General features: G+C 55.1%; 1 protein-coding gene across 2 annotated transcripts in view; it reads right to left on the minus strand.

Moving 5' to 3' along the window:
- SIN3A (SIN3 transcription regulator family member A) overlaps window positions 1-6857 on the minus strand; it is a 31286-nt gene extending 24429 nt beyond the window's left edge. Inside the window, exon 1 of one of the 2 annotated variants that reach the window (XM_036389832.2) lies at window positions 6635-6857. The gene's annotated coding sequence lies outside the window, so the exon portion shown is untranslated. Of the gene's footprint in view, window positions 1-5869; window positions 5886-6634 lie in introns of those variants that run through there. The other variant, XM_054516272.1, reaches the window with a different exon arrangement.
- Between the last annotated feature and the right edge of the window lie 3946 nt (window positions 6858-10803).

A 10803-nucleotide genomic window follows, 5' to 3' on the forward strand; every position in this document is an offset into this window, starting at 1 on the left:
CCCAACCTCAAGTTGTTTTTTTGCAACTTGATTTCACTTCAAATCCAACAGGTCATTCTGCCACTGTCCCACTCCAAAAGGAGCCATGAATTCCTGGCTCTGTTGGATTGAACCAGTCACCCCAGTACTCTTCACTGCAAGCAAATTCCAGTGCTGTTTTCTGTCCATTGATAGTTATTGCCATCCTTGAGATGTTATCTGCTGTTTATCAAAAGCACAGGCAGCCTGTTAAGATGCTGGAAGGACAGAAAACAGTGAAACCACCCTCTTTTGACTCAGGATCTCTCCAAAGCAAGGCCTTTTCAGTTCAGTGCAGTTAAGACACACTCATTGCTAAGGCAAGCATATGGATAAATGAGAGGGAACAACATTCCCCCAGAATAATGGTAACAGCCAACTGAGCCAATCCCCATCTACCAAGTCAGGACAGCTCTGCACAGTGTAAATCTGTTATTAATCAAATAACCCAAAGACCATTCACTGATATCTCATATCAAACATGGAAACAGGAATCAGCAGGACAAAGGTGCAAATTTTCTTCTCCATGACATAAAACATGGAAAACATTAGGAAAAATTTGTTTTGGAAGGGACCTTAGAGATTATTTCATGGGCAGGGACACCTTCCACTATCCCAGGTTGCTCCAAGCCCTGTCCAGCCTGGTCTCAGACACTTCCAGGGATGGGACAGCCACAGCTCCTCTGGGCACCCTGTGCCAGGGCCTCCCCACCCTCAACAGGAAAAAATTTCTTCCCAGTACCCAATATAAACCATCCCTATTAGCCCCTCCTTTCACTTGGAGAAGGTAGGACAACAAGGAAGATGATTTAATTTATTTCTGAAGTTACTCTCCAAGTTTAACCTCTCAAGAGGTCCCCCAATCACCTGGCAGGTCACAGACAGGAAGCAGAGGGCTCCTTGCTCAAAGTAAAGGAGAAAAGGTCATCAACTGCATCTCAATTGCAAGTTACAAACCCTAAGTAAGCCTGATCCCCAGCACACACTCAGCAAGCAGAACACACACTCCAGGAGCTCACTCCTCTAATGGTGCTGCACTGGTTGTCTTTTCAACCAGTCTCTGCTGATAAATGAAGAGCCAGAAGGTTAACATGGAGCTACTCCCCCCATGGAGCTACTTCACTCAGGCACAGGCCACATTTTGCTTTGCAAAAACAGAGTTTTATGCTAATAAGGCTGGGACTAAACTGAGTAAATCTGGCCTCGCCCCATCCACCCACAGCAGAGCTGGCCAGGATTTTGCATGACAATGGCTGAGTGCATGACTAAAGTCTGGGCAAAGCCTTGGTGGCAGCTATTTACAAGCTACTCACCTACTTGGATGCCCTTCTGCTCTGAACCCTGCTCCCTCAGCCAGCCCTGCCACTCACCTCTGACCTCCCAGGCTGCTTCTGCCCTCACCCTTTCAATACTGTGTGTAGATCCACGTGGTGTGGCGGCTGCTCAGTGTCCCACCCTTGGGTCTCATTTCCCAGAGCATCACTCCACACTCACCCCTTCAGATGCACTCACCAGCCCCTGACGCAGAGGCTGTTTGAGGGCAGAAGATGGCTGGGAGGCTCACGTGCCCTTATGAGGATTAAAATGCCACCTCAGGCTGTCTGAGAAGACTTTTCCCTGTGAAGACACCACAATTCTTGGCCTGTGAGGCCACAGGAATCATGACAGTACCAAGGATCCGTCACCACACACACACCAGCAGCGTGAACATCAGTTTTGGAAGCTCCCAATTCTTGCAGGCCAAGTGTACAATCTTCCAACAATTTAGTTTGCTGTGAGGTTGATAATTGAAACTTCTGTAAAGCAAAAATTAAAGCTCATGTATGTTCATCTTCCCTCTGAATTCCCCTCACCTTCACCAACTGAGCTTGGACTCTGCTTTTATCCAAGCACTGGAGCTGCTTCAGCTGTGAAATTCTGTATTATAAAAGGGTGTGGGGTGTGTGTGTGTGTATATATATATAGTCAATATATAGGTAATAGTCAATAGCAGCAGTCAATTTTCCCAGATAACACCACACTAACTCCCACCAAGGATCTGCAACCCACTGAGTAAGAGTGTCTCACAGCAAACCAGCCATTAATGAAGATTGCTAATTGGCAGGCTTTATTAATCCTAGCAGAGAGATGGTCTCAAAGCTCTGCTGTACCCAGACAGAGACAGGTGATGGTAACTCTGCATCCATCACCACCCAAACCAGAGAGAGAGGGGAAAGCAGACCAGCACCCCAACAGTGACTGGTCTGCATCCTGCAGGAGGAGATGTGGTGCTGAATGGTCCCAAAGTGCATTCATTTCCTCACTGAAGTCCTGCTAATCTTCACCTGGCATCTCCCATCAATCTCCTCTGTTCAAAAGCTGGAGAGATCTGTCCTGCAGAAAGTCCTTCTCCTCCTACAGCCCACCAAAAAAAGCTGAGGAAGGAACAATGAGATGAAACCCAGGACTAGACATGTCATTTTGAACTGATTTAGCCAAAGCATGCTGCTCAAAGGGCCAATTCCACCCACTTCCACCCTCAGTAACAACTGATTTCTCCTTAATGATGGCAAAGCCCAGCTAAGGGAAAGATATTTTGAGAATAAGCACACAACATCAAAGACTTGTACCAAGAGTTTTCCCTCCACATTACAAACAATACTATGCTTATGCATCATCTCAGAAATGCAGCACACATCTCTGGCATCCCCTCACGGACTTTGAAGTGCAGATTGACAGAGCCCCAATTCAAACTGCAACATCTGTAACCTTAATTTGAGGGTTGAAAAGCCCTCAAAATACAGCAGGGACTGAAAGTAAGTCACAAAATTCAGGCACTTTCCTTTGTTAAAAGCATTAACAGGATGCATGCAGGAGATCTTAGCTCCACCTGAGCAGACCAAGTCAAGAATTGAATTCCCTTTCCCCAGCAGCATTTCTACCCAAACTCCCTTTCAACTCCTTAAAAGGAGCACACTTCATTCTGTCTAGGGCAGGATGAAAACTATTGGGTTTTTTTTTCCCCTGAGGTTTTTAGTTTTTAGGCTTTTTGAGGGGTTTTTTGCAGAAAAAGGGAACACACCTCTGGATCTTCCCACCTGTGCCACCTCCGTGCCACAGGTAGGATTCATCAGGCAGACACACACACACAGGATCTTCAGCTGGTAAAGCAAAGGAAAAATTAAGAAAAGCTATGTTGCATCTCAGTAACAATGCTAGAATTATGGAATTTTACCTCACCAGCTTCATCAGAGGGTTTCCCATCCATCTTCCCCACATGAGCTGGTGGGACAGATAAGGGCAAGTGGAGCACATCCCTTTGCCTCTACTGAGGAGAGCAAAGGAGTGGCAAAGCACATCCCTTTGCCTCTACTGAGGAGAGCAAAGGAGTGGCAGTACTGACACAGAAGGAGAAGGAACAAAGAGGGGACGAGGCTGGATTCAGCTGGAGGAGCACTGCAGGGCTCTCCTCCTGCCTGCTCACTGCTCCATGGGAGCAACAGAGGCACCAGAGCCCAGGTGCTCCCCTCTTCCATCACAAAACCACCTCTCTGTGGCAGCTCTGCTCCCCAGCATTTTACCACATAATATCCCAAAAATCTCCATTATTTCTACTACAGGTTTTCCCACCAGATAAGCAGGGTCTTCAGGCATTGGAGATCAGCTGGTAAAGTTAAAAGAAAAAGCCAAATAGAGACTAGGAAGAAAGCAAATTGGGAAGGTGCACTGCCTCAACACCTGTTGGAAACCCAGCATACCTGTGAATAAACACCAGCTCCACCAACAAGCTGTAAAAACCCACTGGAGAGGATTTTGATCCCTCTGAAAAACTGCAGGGAAATTGCAGAGCTGCAGAGGATTCGTTTAACACACGTGAGGGCTTTTTAAAAGGTTTTCTTTCGAGGGAGAGAGGACTCAAAAGTAGGGAGCAGCAAGTGTAAGTGTCAGCTCTGCTCCCGGAACAGTCACGGATGTCCTGCAGGACACATCCCACACAGGATTATGGAGGAGTGCACAGCAGTGCCTGCTGAAAGGAGCCAGCTCAGGTTCCAGCAGTGCTGCTAACCCAGCCACACGACTTCCAGAACATGACCCAGCTTGTTCAGCAGTCACTGCTACACTTTGTTTTTACGGTGCCACACGGCCCTGCAGCACGGGGATAACCCCTTGGGCACGCTACAGAAAGGCACATCCGGGATCAGAGCATCATTCCAAAATGAAATGAGAAGCATCCTTAGGAAAAGGTGCTGGAAAAGCACGACCTGAAGCTTTGGGAGCAGTTGGGGGAGTTTTCTGCAGGGTGACATCGTGCCAGCACTCACCAAGAGGCAGATGGGACACAAAAAAACCCCACTCGTCCAGATGGGGAACAAGTTGGTGAGGCATTGATCCCTGCTTTGCCAAAAAGTGGCCCAGGTGCCAAACACCACCACAGACACAATCCAAAACACGCTCAACAGAGCTCAGAGCATTGTTCTGCCCTGTTTCCTAACTGCACCTACCCCATGCACAGAGGGAATGATCAGAATCCTTTTATTTAACCAAATGAAAAAAGACAAGACCCCAGCAGGGTTGGAAAAAAGTAGCCTGGTCCCAAAAGCACAGCCCAGGCTGAAGTGACAGCTATTATGGGGCTCTTTTCTGCTCCAGCTCCAACAGCCATAAAAGCTTTCCAACGCTGGAGAAGTCCAGAACAGCAATCTGGACAGAAAACGATTCATAAAACCTGGAAACGTAAATGATCCGCCTGCCAATTCCAACACGATGCTCCCAGCCCCACACGTGCCAGGAGCCTGAGCAGAGGGCTCCCCCAGCAACCCAGGCTGGGCCAGGGGGAGAGCATCCCCCTTCCCCACACTGCTCACAAAACCAGCCTGACTTCCCCCAAACTTGAGTGAATTAGTGCTGTTTTTTTGGATGAACGACTACGTTGCAGCATCTCAAACTAATTCATGCTGAGACCATGTGTCTTCAGCAGAAGCAGAAGGTGGGAGGGATGAGGAGAAGATACTCTGGGGGGAGAAAGCACGATTTCCTTTTGCAAAGAGCGTACCCATGTGAAAAACCGCTAACTTCACCTCAGCAGGGGAAAAAAAAAAGACCCTAAAAAGTTAAAAAGTGGTTTTCTACTCTTGGAGATACAGCACAGGCTGACACCTGGCTGCCAAGGCACTTTATGCGATGAAGGAAGTTTTACAGATGCTTTAAAATTAGTGTATTAAAATAAAATGCCATTTTAATTTAAAATACTGCACTATACAGCTAATCCTATATAGTAATGCTTACTTTTCTGAAACTGTATTTTTTTAAATAATTACGAGTCAGGAGTGGAAAATGGCCAGTACAGATACAGCTGTACTGAATTAAGTTGGGCATTTTCCACTTGTTTACTGAGCCTGCACGTTTTAGCACAACCTAAAGCAGCAAGTTAAAAGAAACATGAGGTGTTATGTCAGCCTTAAGCTACACTTTAACACACAGACCAGGTTTAGGTTCCTCTGGACAGCGTGGGAGACTGAAAATCCATGCACAGCTGGAGATGCCTTTGATAATGAGTTTAAAATAGAGCTGACACAACTTATTTTGCCCCATTTCAGTGGTCCAAATAAATACATTTCTTCAGGGATGCAATTTGTATCTGAGCACATGTGCTATTCACACAAATAATGACTGTTAAAATTCAGAATGGCTCTGAACCCAGGCCAGGAAGAGGCAGAAAAAACAGAATTTAGTAAAGCAGACACAAAGCACAATCATACTTTTAAAGCTACCTGAACTCCACCAGCCTCCTGCTATCAAAAAAACCCAACCCTAAAGTAGTTTCTAGAGATTTACAACAGCCTGAAGCATTTAAAAAAAATGGATGAAATACCAATGTAAGCATCTGCCAAGTTCAGAGCACGGGAGGACGCGCAGAGGGCTCCGGCTCGCTATTAAAATCGCGGATAAATTAACGGGTGCACGAGGAGCTCTCGGGTTTCCGTGCCTGTGCCGCTCCAACAGGTCCTTTCGGAGAGCCGCGCTGCGGAGCGGGAGAGCTGCGAGAGCCACGGGGGAGCCTCGGCCAGCCCGGAGCCGCCGCGGAGCGCCCGTGCCGCGGGGACCGGCACCGGCACAGCGCCTTCACGGCAACTCCGCCGGGAAGTTGGGCGAACACCGGCACTGGGGAGCACCGCGCCGCCCCCCCGGCTCTCGGAACGCCCCCCAGGCGGGCGGGAGCCCCGGCGCGCGGTGCGGCCGGTACCGGGGCCGTGCAATGCGGGCGAGCGCTGCCGGGGGCGGTCCCGCCGCAGCCCGGGAGCGGCACCGGGCGGAGGGCGGGCGGAGGGGCGGGGGGAGGAGGCGGCGCCCGGCTCGCAGCGCGCCCAGCGGCCGCCGCACGCTCCGCCCGCCGCTCCCGCCATGCCGGGGCCGGGACACCCCGGCGGGGCGGGGCGGGGCGGGGCGGGAGGACGCGCGGCCGCCCGCGCGGGCCGGGGCTCCCCGGGGAGCCCCGCCGCGGGCACCGACCGGCCCCCCCCCCCCCAACCCCGCGCCGCCGCCGCACCGGCGCCGGGCCCCGCCCCCTACGGATCGCCGGAGGGGGCCGGCCCCGGGCCCGGCGGCCTCCCGTCCCCGCCGCCCCGCTCTTCCTTACCTCGAAGCGGCTCCTGGCAGCGGCCGGGTCTCCCTCAGGGTCCGGGGGTGGCGGGCACCTCCCGGGCGGGCGGCGGGGGCGGGCTGTCCCCGGCGCAGTGAGAAGGGGGGGTCCCCGCGCCCCTCCTCCCGGAGGGGGGGGGGCGGGCGGGGGCGGCGCCGGTGCCCCGGCGGGGGCGGGGGGCTCGGCCGGGGGGGGTAAGATGGAGTAACCGTCTGTCGGCCGCCGCGGCGGAGCGCTGCCCGCTTCTCTGTTCCCCGGGAAATCCCGCCCCTCCTCGCGCAGGGGGGGAGCCCCGAGCGCCCGTTGGCTGAGACGCGCGCCCGTCACCGTCTCGGCCAATGGGAGCGCTGGCCCCGCCCACCAGGCCCTCCCCTATTGGCCACGGCCCCCAGGAAGGGGATGTGGAGAGGAAGGGAGGGAGGAGAGGAGGGGGGGGAGCGACCGCCGAAGAAAAATGTCCGTATAAGCAGCGCACCCCGCCCCCGTCCCGCCTCTCCCGCCGCCCTATTGGCTGCGATACCAAAACTCCAACCAATTGGAGAGCGGGGCCGCGCCGCCGTCACGGCGAGAAGCCCACCCACGCGGCGAATTGGCCCCGCCCGCCACCGGCGAGACCACGCCCCCCTCTCTGGGGAGCCCTTTTGTGGAATGTTTACATCGCGGCCGCGGCCCGCGCCAGCGGCTCCCCCCGTCGTCCTCCCCCGGGCCCCGGGTCCCGGTGCTAACCGGTTCGGCGGCGGGAGGGGAGGGGGGGGCTTGGCGGCGGGGCCCGGGCCCGGGGGCGGTGCGGCGCTGCCTTTTGTCCCCGACCCCTTCACTTCCGGGATGGCGGCGCCCCACGTGGGGCGGGTCGGTTACACGTGCGGGCGGGGGGCACAGGGCGCACACAGACACTCGCTCCCGCACACGCCCCGCACACTCGCACACGCTCACACTCACGCACGCACGCACCGAGGAGGAGGAGGGGGGGGGGCCGTGGGCGGTGCGCGCCGCGGGGGGCGGCGCCCTCAGCCGCTGTAGCCAATGGCATGCCAGGAGGGGGGCGTGGCCACCGCGGCAATGGCCCCCTCCCTCCGTTCCCCCCCCCGCACACACACACTCAGTCACTCGCCTCCCCCCCCGCCCGTCGCGCGCTTCCCGCCGGCGGGATCCGGAGCGCGCGCGCGCGCTTCCCTCCCCTCCCACCCCCCCCCTTTTCCCTCAGGTTCCCGCCCGGCCGCCCGCCCGGCCCTTGGGAAGCGATTCCCGTGAAGGGGGGCGAAGCTGGGAAAGTGCGTGTGGGGGAAGCAGCTGTTACCTACCCTCAACGCGCAGGCGAGCAGCCCTGAATGGAGGGGGAACTCCCCCCGGGGCGGATTGGCCCCGCGGTGCCGATCGTCACGGCCGCACCGCCCACGGCGGGAGGGAGGGGGGCCGCGAGCGAGGGGGTGTGAGGGACAGGCCTCTCCCGGCGGCGGAGGGCGGGAGGGAGCCGGGCGAGCCGGTGCCCCCGCGGCGGCAGCCGGCCTTCCCCTCCGCTAGAACACGAGCTGGACGTGGGGGTTGATGCCTGCAATCACCGTGTTTGTCTCCCTTTGGAAAGTTGTGGAGCGGGCTGCTGGGCTCCCCAGACGGAGGCTGCAGCAGCCAGGCCTGGCCGCCCCTTAGTGCTCGTCTGGGCATCTAGAGCGTGCTCGGGAAAGGGTGAAATACAAACACCCATGTTCCACACTTCTGTTAAAATGTGTGTTTCAAGCACCTTTACTCAAACAAGGTCCAAATCTCCTAGTTGTATTTTTTTTTTCTTTCCAGCTGTTCTTCCCTTTCTCAGAGCGGGAGAGCGTTGCAGGCGCAGGCAGTGGGGTGGTGCTGGGACAAGCAGAGGAGCTCTCTCCTCTGTCTCTCTGTAGCTGGGAGCTGCAGCTCGGTTTAACCCCTGGAAGGGCTCTCGACACGGGGGTTTGAGCCTGCACGGGCTGCGGTGCCACTGGAGATCGAGACTGAGCCTTGGAAACCGGAGGCAAGGAAGCAGAAGGGCTGGGAAATGAAGCGCTCTGGAGCTAGGCTCTTTCCAAACTCCCAGGGTACAAAATTACAAGCACTAAAGTAATCGTCATTAGTGAGGCGTGCACGCAGCCAAGAAAGCCAAATGAGACAGGTGGGCACAGCGATGGCAGCGCCGCTTTAGGATTGCCCTGCAATGCCTTTAAATCCCCGTTTCCAAACTCCAGCGGAACTTTGGATTTCATTCTGTGGTGTTACTTTTGCCTGTGGTGGCTGATCCCCATCTCTGGGCTACTCCAGGGAAGGGGAGATCCTCCAGGCATCAGGCTGCTTGCACTCAACAGCCCATTTTTCCCACCGCTCTCCAAACAATACAAAGTTTTTCTTTCCAGTAACTTTTGGCTGTCTGCGTGAAGTGACCATTTCCAGAGAAATCCTTGTTTCTACTGCTGAGCAGGACCTGCTGGCACAGAAGGAATGGATGGAACAAAACATCATGTTGTGCAAGAGGACTGAAAATGCTGGCTTTGAGAAGAAATGCAGCCCTGGAAATAGTAAGGGAGGGTGAATGTTTGGGTTGTTTTCCCATGGAAAAGGTTTACAACCTTTTCCTCCGCCTCCAGCACAGATGGGCTCTTCATCCCTCCTCGAAGGGAGCAGCATATCCGAGCTGTTCCCATTCAGAGCCAGAGTTGGTTATCTTCCTCCCTCTCCTCTGGTTATTCCTATCAGATACCCAGCACACGAGTCTTGGAAACGTTTTGGTTCTCTGTGCCCACATCCTGTAGGATTGAGCTAGAATGTACAACCACCTTTACCATGTGCACAGAGCGGGCTTGGTTGGGATTTCACAGCCAGTGGAAAAGAGACATGGGCTGGGCACATTCGTGGGGCCACGTGGGACACTTGGCATCACCTGCAGCTTTCTGATCTGGACCCAGCACTTCGCCAAAAGCCCCGCTGAGCCACAGAGAGCTGCTGCTGACAGCACAGGATTAACAATGAACTGCCAACACTCCCCTCCTGCACGTGTGCTGAGAAAGCCCAGCTGGGTGAAAAAGTTTGGCAGTGAGGAGGTAGGGCCCCAGGAGCCTTCCTTCAGAGGATGAGAGCTCTCTTGGAGGAGCCACCCTTGCAATGGGTGCCTGGAGGGAAACTCTGGGGCAGGCTGAGCCAGAGGAGCAGATCACACTGCCTGGGCTGATGCTGCTCCAGGAGACAGCTGGGTGGAAAATGGTACCTGGAAGGATGGGACACTGCAGCTGAACCAGAATCACTCTCAGGCAGGATGTGCACACCTCCAGGGGTGCTCCCAACACCCACTTCTCTCTCTCCAGTGCACTTTGCCCTGGGACATGCAGCCCTTCCAGACAGATTCCCTGCTGCCTCTGGTTCTTTTCCAGCCTTCCAGTGCTTGTGTCTGACCTCACTTTGGCACAGCCACGCCACAGTCCACCCAAAGAGCACAGGGGAAAGCTTCTCCCTGTGCTACTCCTAGAAAGACACTGGCATCCCTCACTTTTTTAGGCTCCAGCTGAACAAACACAGGTGCTGCTCTTCACACCCGCCAGCTGCCCTGCTCTGGGGCACGAGCTCTCTGGCTGGCTCTAGGGCTTCATTTGCACAAGCTGCCTTTTTTGTTCCCTCATCCCTAAGCCTCAGGCTGCTGCTGCTCTGGGACTGGCATTGCTTGCACCTGAAGGCACTGGGGCTGCCTGACAGCCCCAGGAGTTCCCCCTAATTTTTGTGCCCTCCATGCCAGCTCAGAGGGGATCCAGAAGCACAGAGGCAATGCCTGCACCCCCAAATCCTGCAGCAGAAGGTAGCAGCAGGCAGATACCATGGCCAGACAGGAGACTGATATCCTGAGGCTTGTCAAGGCCCTGGGAAAAGAGGCAGGAGCTTGGAGCAGGGTGGCTTGTGTCCCCCCTGGCTACGCCAGCTCATTGTGCTGCCTTCCCTCCTGACACTATCCTGCCTGCCCAGGAAAGCTTCCTGCAGCCTGGTTATCTCTGTCTCAGCCTCACCCAGGCCAGAAGAAGCCCTAAACACAGCCTTGTGCTCCTCAAAGTCCACATTTAGCCAGGGATAAGGCCAGAGCCAGCTGGTTTTTAGAGATCACAGCCCATGCAAAGCCCTGAATTCCCTCCTTCTGTCCTGCCCAATGCCCCCACGACAGCAAA

The sequence above is a fragment of the Molothrus ater genome, chromosome 13 (assembly GCF_012460135.2).
Source record: "Molothrus ater isolate BHLD 08-10-18 breed brown headed cowbird chromosome 13, BPBGC_Mater_1.1, whole genome shotgun sequence".
Lineage (NCBI taxonomy): Eukaryota > Metazoa > Chordata > Aves > Passeriformes > Icteridae > Molothrus > Molothrus ater.